The sequence below is a fragment of the Helianthus annuus genome, chromosome 8, assembly GCF_002127325.2.
Source record: "Helianthus annuus cultivar XRQ/B chromosome 8, HanXRQr2.0-SUNRISE, whole genome shotgun sequence".
Lineage (NCBI taxonomy): Eukaryota > Viridiplantae > Streptophyta > Magnoliopsida > Asterales > Asteraceae > Helianthus > Helianthus annuus.
Window position 1 is genome coordinate 107,971,461 of NC_035440.2, and position 15,616 is coordinate 107,987,076.

The 15,616-nt window shown below is 35.1% G+C and overlaps 1 long non-coding RNA gene across 6 annotated transcripts; it reads right to left on the minus strand.

Annotated features, from left to right (window-relative positions):
- Positions 1 to 454: 454 nt before the first annotated feature.
- On the minus strand, positions 455 to 5,532 carry LOC110873620. Of its 6 annotated transcripts, none has more exons than XR_002555311.2 (7): positions 5,213 to 5,532; positions 3,659 to 3,844; positions 3,243 to 3,371; positions 2,698 to 2,724; positions 1,468 to 1,747; positions 1,197 to 1,322; positions 455 to 719 (listed from the first exon to the last, which is right to left on the minus strand). It is a non-coding gene; the product is annotated as an uncharacterized LOC110873620 (long non-coding RNA). The 6 variants fall into 6 exon arrangements; XR_002555312.2 differs by having other exon boundaries at positions 2,652 to 2,724; XR_002555307.2 differs by having other exon boundaries at positions 1,468 to 2,724.
- Between the last annotated feature and the right edge of the window lie 10,084 nt (positions 5,533 to 15,616).

Sequence of the window (15,616 nt, forward strand, 5' to 3'; positions counted from 1 at the left end):
GTCACACCCTCTTAGCGCCTGAGTCAGCGCCACCCGATAAATTCCCGGGTAGGAAAAATTAATTTACATTAATCAAATTATGTCGTTAAATAAAATAAAAAGACATGTTTTCAAAAGTTATATGTATAAAGAAACCATACCTATTGTTTCTATATCAATTTAATTTAGATAAGTCGCAAACTGAATCATTAAAAGAATACAATTGATAAGACCGGATATGTGTTCCAATCTTCTAAATTCAATGTATTTTTTTAATTTTAAGGATCAAAATCGAGTCAAATTAACAATTCGGGTCGGGTAAAGTTAATCACATAATAAAAATATTATATAAACTCATACACATCAAACTAATTCTTTAGTTTACAATTTAGAAAGGAAAGAAAAAATAAAAATGTATGTGACTAATAGTGATGTAGTGCGTTAGTGCTTATGAATGTATGCTTCCAAGATATTCTTGTGCAACAAAGATCTTCATTTGATGTCCAGTTATGCATATTGTTACATAAATTGGTGATAAAGTAGAAATACAATTTAAAAATAGTTGAGTACCTTTAAATAAACAATTCAAAATGGAAATACAATTGAAAGGAGGACGGAACAACGGATCGAGTCTTTGTTTTCTCCAAGGAAGAATGCCAGCTGATTAATAATTTAGAGAATTGAGTCCTCGGTCCCTGGTTTCACCTCTCATCCATGCCATTCCATTAACTGCATCATCTCTGTTGTATGTGCAACAAAAACTATATCATCCAGAGTGACGTCGACCAACTAAGGTCGTGACTTTGGCAGCGAAAATATAAAAATTACTTTTCTTCATTTTGGATCTTACAAAGTAAAGTCGTCATATAAGATGGCGACTTCAACTCTAAAGTCGCAATCCTAGACAGCAACTAACCCAATATCGTGTCGAATAGTTTAGCACTATGCGATGGATAAAATCAAATCAATGAAAACATTTGATCAAAAACAAACCTTAGTCTGAACAAATCAATGTAATAAATCTGAGGGTCGAAAGCCCTAACTGAAACTAATTCATAAAAAAAAACGAAATCTAAATAAAAATAAATCCTAATCAAATCGATGTTGAGCAGTTCATAGTCTAGGATGCTGTTTACGGGTCAAAAAGATTAGTAATAGGTATAGAATGAGATATTTATAAGTGAAACGGGTCTGCAAAGCGATATACAGAAACTTACTTGCTACAAACATCCCATTTTCCGTACACCAACCAAACGCGTATGCAGCGCTCTACGGACATCGCGTCGGTTAAGATAGTTAACGGTTTCATCTTCCACACAAACATCGACCCTCTCGGTTACTTGCTGCAAACACAACATAACATCAAGACTTTTATAATGCTCTATATGGGTGTCTACATTTTTTAAGAATCAAGTGGCCATTTTTATGAAAAAAAAACATTTTTTAATTGTGTTATTGATATACAATTTGTTACTAAACAATATGTACCTGAGGAACAATGATCTTGGACTGTGAGAGTGCCGACGGAATACAAACATCGAGAGTGACATCATATTTGTCCACAAATCTACTGGTTTCGCGGCTTACTTCACTATAAACTTTTGCGCATATTGGAGAGACCGAATCTCTATAATATTCACTCACATAGCGAATAATTACATACAGAAGTGAACAATTTATATGTCGAATCCGATATAAGTCCATGAGACCAAAAGAACTCGGCCCACGAGTTTAAATCAGTTGCATACTCCAAAACTGGTTTTCCTAACTGCATTTTGACATCAAGAAAGAAAAATATGACATGCATTAGAATTAGGGCCGGCCCAAGCCCAAGTATTTTGAGGCTTGGGCTTTAGGCCTCCAAATCAATAGGGCCTCCAACTTGAAAAAAATTATATATGATATTTGGATTGGGCTGAACTTATCTTTACACATACAAAAAATATATAAAAATACAAAAAGATTAAGTTAACTTCGCCAACAATAAACCTTTTAGTTTATTTTGTCGGTCCCAAGCCCGGGTAAAAGAGGTTTTTTTCTCAAATAGTGGTTTTTTTTTTTTGGAAAAAGGCCTCGAGTTTTTGAATTTGCTTTACGCCACCAAAATGGTTGAGCCAGCCGAATGAGTTGACTTTGTAAAGTCAACCTCAATACTTTGTGGTTGTATAATTAACATGAGTATCCTCATCATACTCCAAAACTGGATTTCTTAGCTGCATTTTGACATTAACACAGAAAATAAAGTGAATTTGACTTTATAAAGTCAAATATTGTACTTTAAGTTGTAACACAATTTAATTTGGCTGATTAATTCTGTAACGTTTGAAGTACAAATTGAGCAATATTTATAAACTAAAAAGGCCAAACCTTCCATTTTAATGGAATAAAGAAAATTGTGTCCTTGTTCTTTCTGTTATTACTCAACAATAATTTATTTTTTTATAAAACGAATTAGTAGGTTGTATGCTTAAAAACATTCTACACGAGACTTTCAACCCCATTAACCCATTTGGCGCTAGAGATAAAACATGACCCATAGAATCAACATACATGTCTATAAGTAAATGGTATCGAACCTTTTACCCAACCTGGCCCCAAACCCTTTGTGCCAACTGCTAATGGTGCTAATAAACAAACATGTTGCCTGGCCATGGTAAAATAAGGCTACCTACCAGATTATTTATTGTATATTTGAAATTTATATAAGATAACACGAACCAGTTCACTAAGGATGAAGATGCGTTCCTGTAAAATTTTAAAGAAATTAATTAATAAATTAATAGAAAAAGCACATATATTGCATCAACCATCAGATTACTTCCAACTACTTACATGAAAATAAAAATAATCATAAAGCCGTAAAATTTGGTGGTCAGTTGCGATTTAATTCAGTCAATAGATCCTTATTCACATCAAAACCGGTGCCGAAGATTCCATAAATATAGTACATTATACATTAACACATCCTTAAACATAACAAACCATAGGTCAACAAACCTGTTCTCTTGAAAATCTATTTGTTTAAAAACCACATACTAAAATCAACTGAATATAAATAAAGCCATATTAGTGATTTTGATTACAAGTCAATCTATGAAACCAGTTAAAAGCAAGAATAGTTTATCATGTAAAACTAAGAACAAATTCAACCCAACTTAATAGTTTATATGGAAGAAATGCAAGGGTTATAGACTTACAGTTCATTGATCTCTAGAATAATGATATATCGTATAAGATCACATTTAAAATTTCCAATTTAGTACCTCTTTATTACAAACTTACAAACAATTGGCCTGTTCAAACTGGTTATGAACCGCGGCAACTCTACTTCTCCCACTTAATTAAGATCGAAATGTTTCATCCCCAGTCCTGCACTCTTCTTATTTATTTTCCTGTTCAAAATCAAGAAACAGTTAACCAACCTACATAATTTGTAATAAACAGTTCTAAAACATGAATTTAAATAATTTTAAAAGTATCTCTCAATAAAACCATCCAGCATGTACGTTCGAAAACCGAATTCGAACTATATTATCAAATATTTCAAATAAAACTCTAATGCATCTCATTCTCTATAATCTAAACATGATCAACTCGCTTTTGAAGAACACAGCCAGCACTACCATCATCAACAGTCAACAAACCAATAGCAATATGTTCAGGAGCAATAAACTTATACCCCATAGTTCTTGAATACTCAACCGCAACTTCAAACACCCTTTTCGTACTATTCGAAAACGACACATCCGTAACCGAACCCGAACTATCAACAATATCACCACTTTGATTGGTCTCTCGGTAAATCTCTCGAACACCCCAGCTAAAGCTTGATACCTTCTGCCAGCTTTTCATCTTGGTCACCAACCTTATATACAGAAACACAAAAACACATTAAATATCACACTTTGATTGGTCTCTGTTCGCATCAAGCTTGATACCTAGCCTCGCTACAGTTCAAGTTTCCAACCACCAAATCGTCCAATAGAATAATATCAAAACTTAGAAGTCTATCTAGTTATGTATACATTAATAAACTATCTATAACTTCTTTTACTTTAATCTTATTGTATCAGATATATTATACCAAATTAAGAATTTTAGACCATACAAAGTGGAGATTTTTGGTGGTTGAACATTCCTCCACATGCCTAAATCTAGCCATACCTCTACAGACTCTATTCAAGATCTATTTAAAATGCCGAGACTTGTAATAGAATTCATTTACGTTGAGATTATCATACACGTTCATATTTATTCCAAAGCAAAATGGGTCATCTTGGAGGATTTGTTTATTTTTTTAAACAACATGACAAATCATATTGATAGAAACTTGAACGGCTGAACTTTAAACATACTAATAATAACTTGTAATAAAATCACGCGGTTTAACTAAAGAATTAAATAACAAAACCAGTTTCACTATAAAGTGTCAACTATCAAAATAATATACACTCAAATTTATCACTTTCCATGATACTAAATCTCTTTTTGTCATTTTGTCGAACACCTAGTGTGCAAGAGAACATGTTCATCAAGCATCATATACCTTTGTGCTCTATGGAAGTGACCCAAAAGTTTTTTGTCCATTGGTGTGGATCGAAACAGGTGGGATTGACCCAAAAGTTTTTTTGTCCAATAGTTTAGATGATATAAACTATTGGTGTGTCATATATGATTACAAAAATATTATCAGACACTCCCATCACATATCAAAACCCAATTCTTGTTATATAACCTATATAACATATCCTATGTCAAGAAACTAATAAACTGAAAAACTATAGAACCCAAAAACTGTAATAAAAAATGCAACTTGGGTTTTCTTCTATGGATGAAAAAGATTCAAGAAAGCAACAAAAAGGCCATCTTGAAATCATATAACATCTCAATTTTTAGAAATGTATATACACAACACAAATCACTATCTTTTTCTTCTTTTGAAATTATATAAAAGTAACAAACTTTAGCTAACCAATTCAAGAATCAAACATCAAACACACCAGATCCACAAGTTGATTAACACAATCAACAAAGGTTCGAACAAAAAGAAACAAACCCTCATGTTTCAAGCACCAACGTGACCAGATTGCGAGATTAGGGTTTTCGCTTGATGTTGATTTGGGGATACAGAAGCAAGTTTTGGGGTTTCATCCAAATCAGAGAACAAAGAGGGGGAGAATGAAAAGGGGAAATTAGGGCTCGTATCACATTACACAAACAGAAATATGTTTACCTTATAACCTGTACATCTCACCAAGTCGCGAATCCCAACCAAAACCTCATCAATCTAGTGACAACCACCGGATCTGTATGAAAACCGGTGGTTACACCTCTGCCGGAGATAATGCCGCTGCTGACAATCCTTTATTGATGACGGTTGCTCAACATTTTGGAATCCAGATAAGTTGCAAGAATAACAATGGAGAAATTTGGTGCTTCTCGTTGATGTTTACCCAGAAAGAATAGTGAAGATTAGAGAGAGAGAGATGAGTTTTGAGAGGAGAAGCTCTGATCATCTAGGGGAATGCAGACAATAAATTTTTGCAGTGTCATTCAAATTTTAAAAGTTCCGCTACTTATGTCAATTGCCGCCCATTCCCTTTAGGTTTTATAAAAAAAAATCAAAATTCTAACAAAATGACACATAGGATATAATTAGGGAAGGGGCTTCACAAGTTGACACCTAGGAGAGAGAAAATGAGAAGGCATGTGGTGTTGACACATTGGATTTAGAAGGTTTGATTTATTATATTAGTAAGATTACATTAATGGTTGGCGACACTAAAAAATAGAGATTTGATAAAATAACCCAAAAACAATTCGAATAATTTAAGTAACCCAAAAACGGTTTGATATGTGGTGAGCTATAATGCTGGTGTAATGTTGGTATATTTTAATATAGATAGATAGATGGTAAACAATATGTTTTAGAATATTAAAATAAAATAGTATAAAACAGTTGTCAACAACAGTATAGGATTATAGGCAGTGCATATAGTGTGAATTGGGCTTTCGCTTGTAACAATGACACCTACAAGACTACATAGTTGAGGAAGTGGTACTGGGTTTTATAAAGACGTGTTATATGTAGTGTTGGGTTAACACGTTAGATATGACACGATAAGACACAACAAAATAAGATATGATTGTCTGAGGTACTAGACACGAACAAGACATAATAGCTAACCGTGTCATTTTTTCTATACACGAATACAAATCTGTTTCGAAATAGGTTACAAGATACGACTTTTAAGGGACACGATAACATATACTCATGAACGTTAAAGCCTCAAGGTCGATTTGGTGAATCACAGATGGTTTGTGGACTGTTTGAGAATCACGGTCGTAGAATGTTGTAAGAATCACACTGTCTGGTTCGTTTTGAGTTACAAGATAAGTTAGAAGATGAATAATATGGGGGGGGGGGGGGGGAGGGATATTCCACGGTCCTCCCAACCGCCGGAGTGTGACACTCCGCAGGTTAGCTTAGTCCCATAGCCACCTGGGGGTTAATACCCTATACCGAGTCGATCCGTTTCCCCATGGAAGAGGTGGGAGGCTGGTGACCTTCCTTGGAGTCGAACCCGGGTCTCTGGAGAGAGAAAGGGTGGGACTGGCCAACTGGGACACCCCAATTGGTTGAAGATGAATAATATATTCTTATCTAAACTTAAATTAATTTTTAAAATATGGCCACATAATTTTTTTTTGGGTTGATAGAAGTTTTATGATCAAAAATTCAAAATGAAATATAAGTTAGGGTACACAAAAATCTAAGTTAGCACTTATCTTTTGATTACTTACTATAATTTTAGAATAATCTGATAAGACTTTGATAAAATTTGTATAAATGATATTTAACTTTTAAAATAATATAACCAATTTTTATTGAAGATTTTCAACGTTTCATAAACAGGTATATTAGTTCAATTATAGATAATGTTTATTGATCTTGGAAAAAAAGATAATAGTTCTCTAGTACAATTACTTACACCATGTGTAGTGGTAATGCCCCTAGTTTTGGGTGTTTTGCGCCATGTGACAGCCCAGTCAGCAATGACGCATGATGGGGTGTTTTCTAAAATAGGTGTAGCGGGGATGTGGCATTGTGGGGCATTAAAATTAAATAAAAAAAATCAAATAATCTCATCGGACAAACAAAAAGGAAGATCAAGGTGATTGGAGAAAAGGAATGAAGCTGGGCGTCGAAAAAGCAACGCCAAAAGCAATTTGGGCAAAAAAAACGCCCTTGGGGGTGGTGTCTGGGCGTGGTGGGGCGTTAATACTGCCCCACTACGGATAGTCTTAGAACTAACGATCATTTTAACAATTTCTGTGAATTTGCTTAAGCTGTTGTCTTACACGTAAATGTTGTTTAGTGTTTTATTAGTTCAAAGTTAATTACGAGTAATCCAGGCCCTAGAATATTAGTTATAAGACATGATTTCTCTACAGTCTACACGATATAAGAAATGCGTTCACACTATTTGATTATCTATACAATAAACTACGAGTTTCTTAGCACATAATATTTTCACCGATTGACGCACACCTCATCACCTTTCACATTCTTCGTTAGGAATCGGTGAAAACTGAAATAAGGAAGTCAACTATTCATGTGCATGATGCAGTGAAATTGGGCGACAAACTAATTGGAAAATGTAGTGGAAATTTGGTGGGGGCTTGCTTGCTTATATTTTCAAACTATTCTCTTTTTTCCTTCTAAAATCTGCCAAATAATCGCTAACATGAAAAGTTAGAAACAAATAACATAGTGACACCCACAATTCTATATAGAAAACGTCAAAAGTATATCATGAAAATTAACTATAAGGAATATGTTGAGTTAAATTGATGAAAGGTGTCAAAATTTATATGAAATGTATATTCAAATGATTAAAACATTACAATTTATTTTATAATAAAAGTTAAAATTATTGCTTAAAATCTTTAGTTGTACTAATGTGATAAACAAACCACTTGAGTTTCAGGTGTTTTTTTTTTTTTTTTTTTTTGACATCCTTATGAGCGTTAGGGGTGTTCAGGTTTGGTTTAAAACCGTGAAACCGTACAAACTGATCATCGGGTTGGTTTCACTGTTGGGTTTTTTTAGGTTCGGTCTGTCGGTCTCAAAATATTCAAAGTGTAACGGACAGTTTAATTTGTTGTTTTTATCAAAACCAGCCACAAAATCCAGTGCCGGCTTTGATGGTGTGCGGGGAGGACCTCCGCACAAGGCCCGTGATTTTGAGGGGCACGCGATTTAAAAAAAAAATTCATATGTATATCAATATATGTTATTTTTTTAAAATAGTAAACACATACCAATTCCAATATAGACCCATTTACAAACAATTTTTTATGGTTTAGAATTTAGCTCACTTGGCATTAGGTTTGTTTTAATTAATAATAAAATATTATGGAAATAGGGGCGCAACTTTGTAGGGAGGGGGCGCCCGACCCCTCGAACTTTTTGCTCAATAGTGTTCGGTATTTAGTTTCCGTATAGAATTTTTTAGGTATATACGTTTTCGGCCCTCCGGTTTTATAATTTTATTAGGTATATACGTTTTCGACCCCTGGTCGGACATCTCAAGTTTCGCCGCTGTACGGAAGCCGGAAGGGCATATTTTTTCAAACTCGAACAGGGTATGTGAATTTTCGAAGACGCCTCTGACAAAATCAGACCAGCCCGTAAGATTTGAAAATATTTCATGTATATGTATGTGTGTATATATATATTCATATAAGTTAACTATTAACAGTAATTTATTCAAATGGGCCAATTAATATGAATTAAGGCCCACTAGTTAATTGATATTATTGACCCGTTTATTCTTAACCAACCGCTTCTCCTTTGTATTTCTGGATTATATTTCATGGATGTGTTACCTAAATTTCAACCTGAGATTTGTGTTTCATATTTTTTTCCTGTTTATAGTTATGTAAATGTTAGTATATGTTAGATTTATTTGTCTAATTCTTGAAATTGAAAGATTAAGGAAAATGAATTGAACACATTATAAACATATCCTAAACCGTGAAACCAAACCGGAACCAAATTGTTAGTAATGGTCGGTTTCATTTTTCAACGGTTCGGTTTCGTTCTTGATGATAAAAAACCGTTACTAACAGTTTGGCTCACGTTTGAACTAAAAGTTGTAAAAACTGGACCATAAACACCTCTTATGAGCGTTGTATGACGTCAACTAGGATCCTTCTCTAGTGTATAATCGGAGTTAACTAGCTTTCATTCTGTTTGAACTCATTAGGGGTCAGCCTTGACTCCATACTAGTGTGACCTAGTCAAGGCACATATTACACAATTTAATTGGTAGTGCCCCATATTAGCATGAGTGTCTAGGAATCCCCACATTGAACTCTTTACCGAGTGGACAAATAATTAAAATATATGGGACGTGAGTTTATCCCACCACCATATCATGAGCAATGGAACTAGGCCAAAAATTTAGGGGTATCTAAATTTTTTATTTTTTAGACCAGTGGGTATCCTTTGTATAACGGAGACGAAGTTGCGGGGTATTTTTACACTACGGAAACGGAGTTAAGGGGTATTTTTTTTACACTACGGAGACGGGGTTGAGGGGTAGCCCGTGCTACCCCTACTAACATTGTAAGTCCGCCACTGATATCATGTATGTTCTCGTTTAGAGCAAACACGAGTCGGTTCAGCTAATTCGATTATCACCGTTTTTGTGTGTGGGTCATTTCAAGCCCGTGTCAATTAATAAATCGAATTATATTTTGAGTCAAATAAAATGCAACAAGCATGTTAATTTATAATTGAGAATGAAAAGCAAAGTAATGATTACTTATAACTAGCCAGATCGAGCCAAGTCAGGCCTTTTTACTGGTTCAGAATCTCTTACCCAATCAGACCTCTTAATGGTTCAACATATACTGACGCAGAGGTTAACAAACAGCCATAAAATGTCTAGATCCAATGAACAATTGACACATAGCTTTGCTAGATAATCAGTGTTACGCCTTCATCATTACCTTAATGAGTAGATGACTTGGCATTAAGCCCATTTCTTTCTCATTAGTGATAACATTATCATTTGTGACATGTTCCACAATTTTCTAGTAGAATGTGGATACCAAATTGTTCGGTAACATGTTCATTAATGTTCGATAGTTCATTAGGGTTTTTAATTTTTATGTTTTCTTAAATACTTCAAAATTCTCACTAACAAAATTTTAATAAATATTAGTGTATTGTATACTATATACCTTTTAACAAATTAGGGTTCAAAATCTTCGCAAATAACAACCTTAAAAAATCTCATCATCGATATTTCATCCAATTAATTATTGATCGATAAATATGAACTTTTGTTGCTAGCTATATGTTTTTTGTTGATTAGAAACCGTAGATTCAATGCGAAGTTATTTAGGTTGGTATATTTTTGGGTGGATCTACATAGTGTTTGTGATTAAGGATGCCGATTTTATTTTATGTGTGTCCGTTTGTTGTCGTTTTTGTTCATGTAACGCCCCAAAACTTGAATTTTTAAATTTGCTAGTATGTTTCCATATGTTATAGCCTGAAATAAAATAACTAGGCTATTTAACCTAGTTAAATACTTAGTCAAACAAATAAGGAATGAAAGTTGTGACAAATGTGAACAAGTAACAACTAGAGGGACTGAAAATGGAGAATCGGGTTAAAGTTTCTACAAAATAGAAACTTCAAGATGTTTATGTGTGTGTGGTGAGTGTGTGTGTGTTGACACACAAGAAGAAAATGGAGGGGAAACCCTCAAACAACCTTGAATCCAAGAAATTGATGGTAAAACTGAAGGCAAATTTATGCATGAACGAAGAATTTGCATCATCTAGCTCTTGCAACATGTGGTAAGTTATAGAAATTGATTTAATGATTTTGGTAAAAAAAAAATGGGTGTGTGATCAATCTTTGATCTTGTATGAAAATAAGCATGAGTATGTGATGGAATCGCCAAATATAACTTGGATTATGAATAATTTTAAGTAATTTTATGTTTGAACGCGAAACCCACTTGAAGTGGTGAACGTGGCACCATGGGTGTGTCAGCCAAGTCAAATCCTTTTTCAAATCTTGATGTGTTATGTTATATGTAATTGATTCTTTTTAGTTAGAGTGTGTATGGTATGGAAGTAATATGATTTTAGTTGTTATTGATGAACGAGAGAAGGAAGTAGGAAGTAAAGAATGAAATACATGTATATTATGCTTAGATAGTAGTACGCACACCAAGTGTTCGATAAAATGTCTAAATGACAATAATATGTGAAATTGTATGCAAGTAATGGGTAAATATGTATATAAAGTGATAATGATGTATTTGACTAGTAAACTAACATAAGAAGTGTATTTTAGATATAGTTTATGTAGAAGATTTGATTTGTTAGTATGATGTGATAGAAGTATGCTTTAGGAGCGGTACCTGATGCTTGGATGATGCAATGTACACCATGTTCTTTGATTTCTTAGATGTGATTTTGAAGCAATTGCGAAGAATGTGAATATATTAGAAAGGAGCAATGTTAGAATGATGAGTTGGGTTAGCTAATCATCAGTTATGGTGCTACATGTAGGATTATGAAAATACTAGTATGAATGAAAGTTGTTTATGTGCGTACTTGTAATCTAGGTGATCATATGGTAGTTTGTATCTTAAAAAATGAGTATGAAATGTATATGGTGTCATTAGTATGGTCTATTACATCAATATGGACATATGTTCCTAAGTTGGAAGTTTGTATGCTTGACCGTTGACTTTCTAAAAAGTCAAGGAATATGTGAATAGCATGGTTTGACTTATAAATAAGATTGTAAGATTAAGGAATAATCGCGTGATAATGTTAGACCAATGATGTGTAACGCCTCGCTTTTGTAACTTTATTTATTTAGCAAGTCCCTTGTACTTTCCTTTTATAGAAACATGTGATCCTTTGTATCCGTATTCCATCTCATACGTTGTAATCCGATGTAAGACCCAGTTTAAAATACTCGTTCTTAACAGCAAATAAGCTTTACATAATATGCTAAAAGTAGTCTTTACAAAAACTTTCAATATTCGAAGGTCATTAACAAAATATATACTTGTTTAACCTACTAACAATGTTCCAAATTAAACTACTAGTGTTTACGATATAACAAAACATGGATCAAGTGCGGAAGCGTAACGTTAGGTGTTCGGTTCGAATCGATTGCTTGATCTTCATCCTTTACTTGGGTACCTGAGAACTAACATTTTAAACAAGCATTAGTACTATCACTCTTGGAAATTTACGTATTCGAAATCAGGTCCGAACACTGGTTCGAGAAAATGATCAAACAAATTTTGTCAAACAGGGCTCCACCGTAATTTACGGTGTCACCGTAAATTACGGTGGCTTCTGGACATTTGGGGCCTACCGTAACTCAGTAGAAATTCACCGTAAAGAATTGCAGGCCACCGTAAATTACGGTACTACCGTAATTTACGGTAGACCCTGCACATCACTCCCTTGTTTAAAATGCAGTTTTCTTGCTGATTCGTTATAAGTCGAAACAGCACCAATTCGCATAAATTGCTGAGCGGCTGGGCTAGTACTTCATACTTGTGTTTTGTTTGTAACATTACTCAACTATTCTTGAGCGGGCATGCTTACGAAATCGACTTACACACTAGATTACAAGACTTATTATTTAATTGTTTATACTATTTTCATGCATCGGATCTGCACCTTAACTCCTATATCAAGAACAAGGTTTCTTAATTTGGGTATGGTGTTCGTTACACGGCATACTCATCATGTAATTCACGCATTATTTAATAGTGTCATGCTTCGTGCTTATTACCAAAACTTGTTTGACCCGTTTGGGTGTTAAACTTACACACCATTACGGATAAGTAAGATTTCATGCATTTTCACTTGTTTTGACCCATTTACTTGTTTAAGACACTAGTCATATTCGTGACGTATTGGTAAATCTTGGTTGTCGTGTTTCAAAATTGACTACATAAAACTAACAATAAGGTATAATGTAACGAAACAATAAATTTCGTACCTTTAGAGCGCGCCTTTTCCTCGTGAATTCCCCTCGGCTTGTCCGCTAGATGAACCGGACTCTTTGCCTAGAAAATTCAGTTTTCACAACATGTTTAGAACTCTTTTCATGACCATAATCACATCATTATGGACCATTATCAAATCTGCGTTTTTATCCAAATTTTAACATTTAAGTCCTCACTTAGGCATTTCAACAAACACCTAGCGGGTCAGATTTTCCTACAATCGTTACCAAGTTCGTGGCATGAAATTTAACATCTAATTTCACTTTATTTAACAAGTTTTTACATACATCTTGTCATCTATATTTCTGAATCATTTCACAAATTCAGATTTTGTTAGAACAAGAGTCAAATCTCTAGTATTCACCAAGTTTCCCTCAAGTCCATTTGTTCCCCACATGTAAATCCCCAAACCTTACAAACATGATGCAAAGTTTTGACAAGAAATCACATAGGGTTTAATCCTAGACATCAAATTACTTCAAGATTCATCCATGCATTACATATCTAGGCTAAATTTCAGTTTTTCAAAGTTAACCTAGAATTGTGATGGATCAAAATGCCAAGATTTTACATACCTCTTTGATCCTTACAACAAGGGGTTTGCTAATTCATGTTTAGAACTTGATTTGGAACGAGATTGAGGCTTCAATTTGCAGATTTTAGTTGTGAAATTAGGGTTTGGAGAGCTCCTGTTCGCCCCTCTTCTCCTTGATCGACCAGACACACCAATTTTGGTGTGTTTGGTTTGGTTTTGTTACAATTAGTAGTAAACTTTCGATTTTTGACAAGTTTAGTCCCTTGACTACCATTTTCTCTAACTTCAAGTGTTTTAACCATAGTACGAGTTATTTCAAGACTAAAATTTAACTAGGTTAAGTTCTTAATTGGTAATTTCTTGTTTATTAATTCTTTGAACTTTATAATATAAGGGTTTATATTTTTGGGGTGTTACAAGTCCACCCCCCTTAAAAGGGTTTCGTCCCCGAAACCGAATTACGTACCAAATAATGTAGGGTAGAGACGCCGCATCTCCTCTTCGGATTCCCAAGTAGTGTCTGACCCTTTTCTGTGCTCCCATTTGACCTTGACTTGGGTTATCATTTTGTTCCTCAAACTTTTCTCCTTACGATCTAAAATCGCAATTGGTTTTACTGCATAGTTGAGGCTGTTATCCACTTCGATATCGTCGTAGTGGATATGAGCAGTTTCGTCGGCCAAACACTTTCGAAGATGTGATACGTGGAATGTGCTATGAATTCCACTCAACTCTTCGGGTAATTCAAGTTGATAAGCCACTTTACCAACCCGTTCAACGATTCTAAATGGCCCAATGAATCTTGGGCTTAACTTTCCTCTTTTTCTGAATCTAATAATGCCCTTCCATGGGGAGACTTTTAGCATGCCATATCGCCAACCTGAAATTCAATTGGCCTATTCCTTTTATCCGCATATGCCTTTTGCCGGTCTTGAGCCGCTTTCAGGTGTGCCCGAACTATGTTGATTTTCGCGTTTGTAGTTCGGATTATATCGGCAGGTGCTATCCCCCGAGGACCCACTTCTCCCCAACATACTGGGGTCCGACATTTTCTGCCATATAATAGCTCATACGGAGCCATTTTAATACTCGCGTGATAGCTATTGTTATATGCAAATTCGACCAAGGGTAAATGGACATCCCAACTACCTCCAAAGTCAATAATGCAAGCCCGGAGCATATCTCCCAACGTTTGTATTGTCCTTTCGCTCTGCCCATCCGTTTGTGGATGGTAAGCAGTGCTAAGGAACAATTTAGTTCCCATCTGTTCTTGGAATTCACGCCAGAATTTCGAAGTAAACCGAGTATCTCTGTCTGACACGATGGATATCGGTACCCCATGCCTTGCTATGATTTCATTGGTGTAAACCTCCGACATTTTCTCAGAAGTATAAGTCTCACGAATGGGAATAAAGTGAGCACTTTTAGTTAACCTATCCACGACTACCCAAATAGCATCAAAACCACGACTTGTTTTAGGCAGTTTGGTCAATAGGTCCATCGTAATTTGCTCCCATTTCCAAACCGGAATTTCTAACGGTTGGAGTTTACCATACGGCTTTTGATGTTCCGCCTTGACTTGTAGGCATGTCAAGCATTTTTCCACGTATTTCACAGTGTCTCGCTTCATTCCGGGCCACCAATAGTTTTGCTTCAAGTCATGATACATTTTGGTCGCTCCCGGGTGAATGGAATAACGGGATTTATGAGCTTCATCAAGTAGAAGCTTCTTAACCCCACATGTGTTAGGAACCCAGATTCTATTAAAACGAGTCTTTAGGCCGTGACTGCCCACCTCAAGGTCCTTCACTTGGCCGATAATTCTTTCCTTTTTCCAGTTTTCCGCCTTTACAGCTTCATTCTGTGCTTCTCGAATTCGTTCTAGTAAACTTGAAGTCACAACCAGTTGCATTGATCGTACCCGTATCGGGGTATAATCTGTTTTGCGGCTCAGCGCATCGGCCACTACATTGGCCTTACCGGGGTGGTAATGTATTTCGCAATCAAAGTCCTTGACGGTTTCCAACCACCGTCT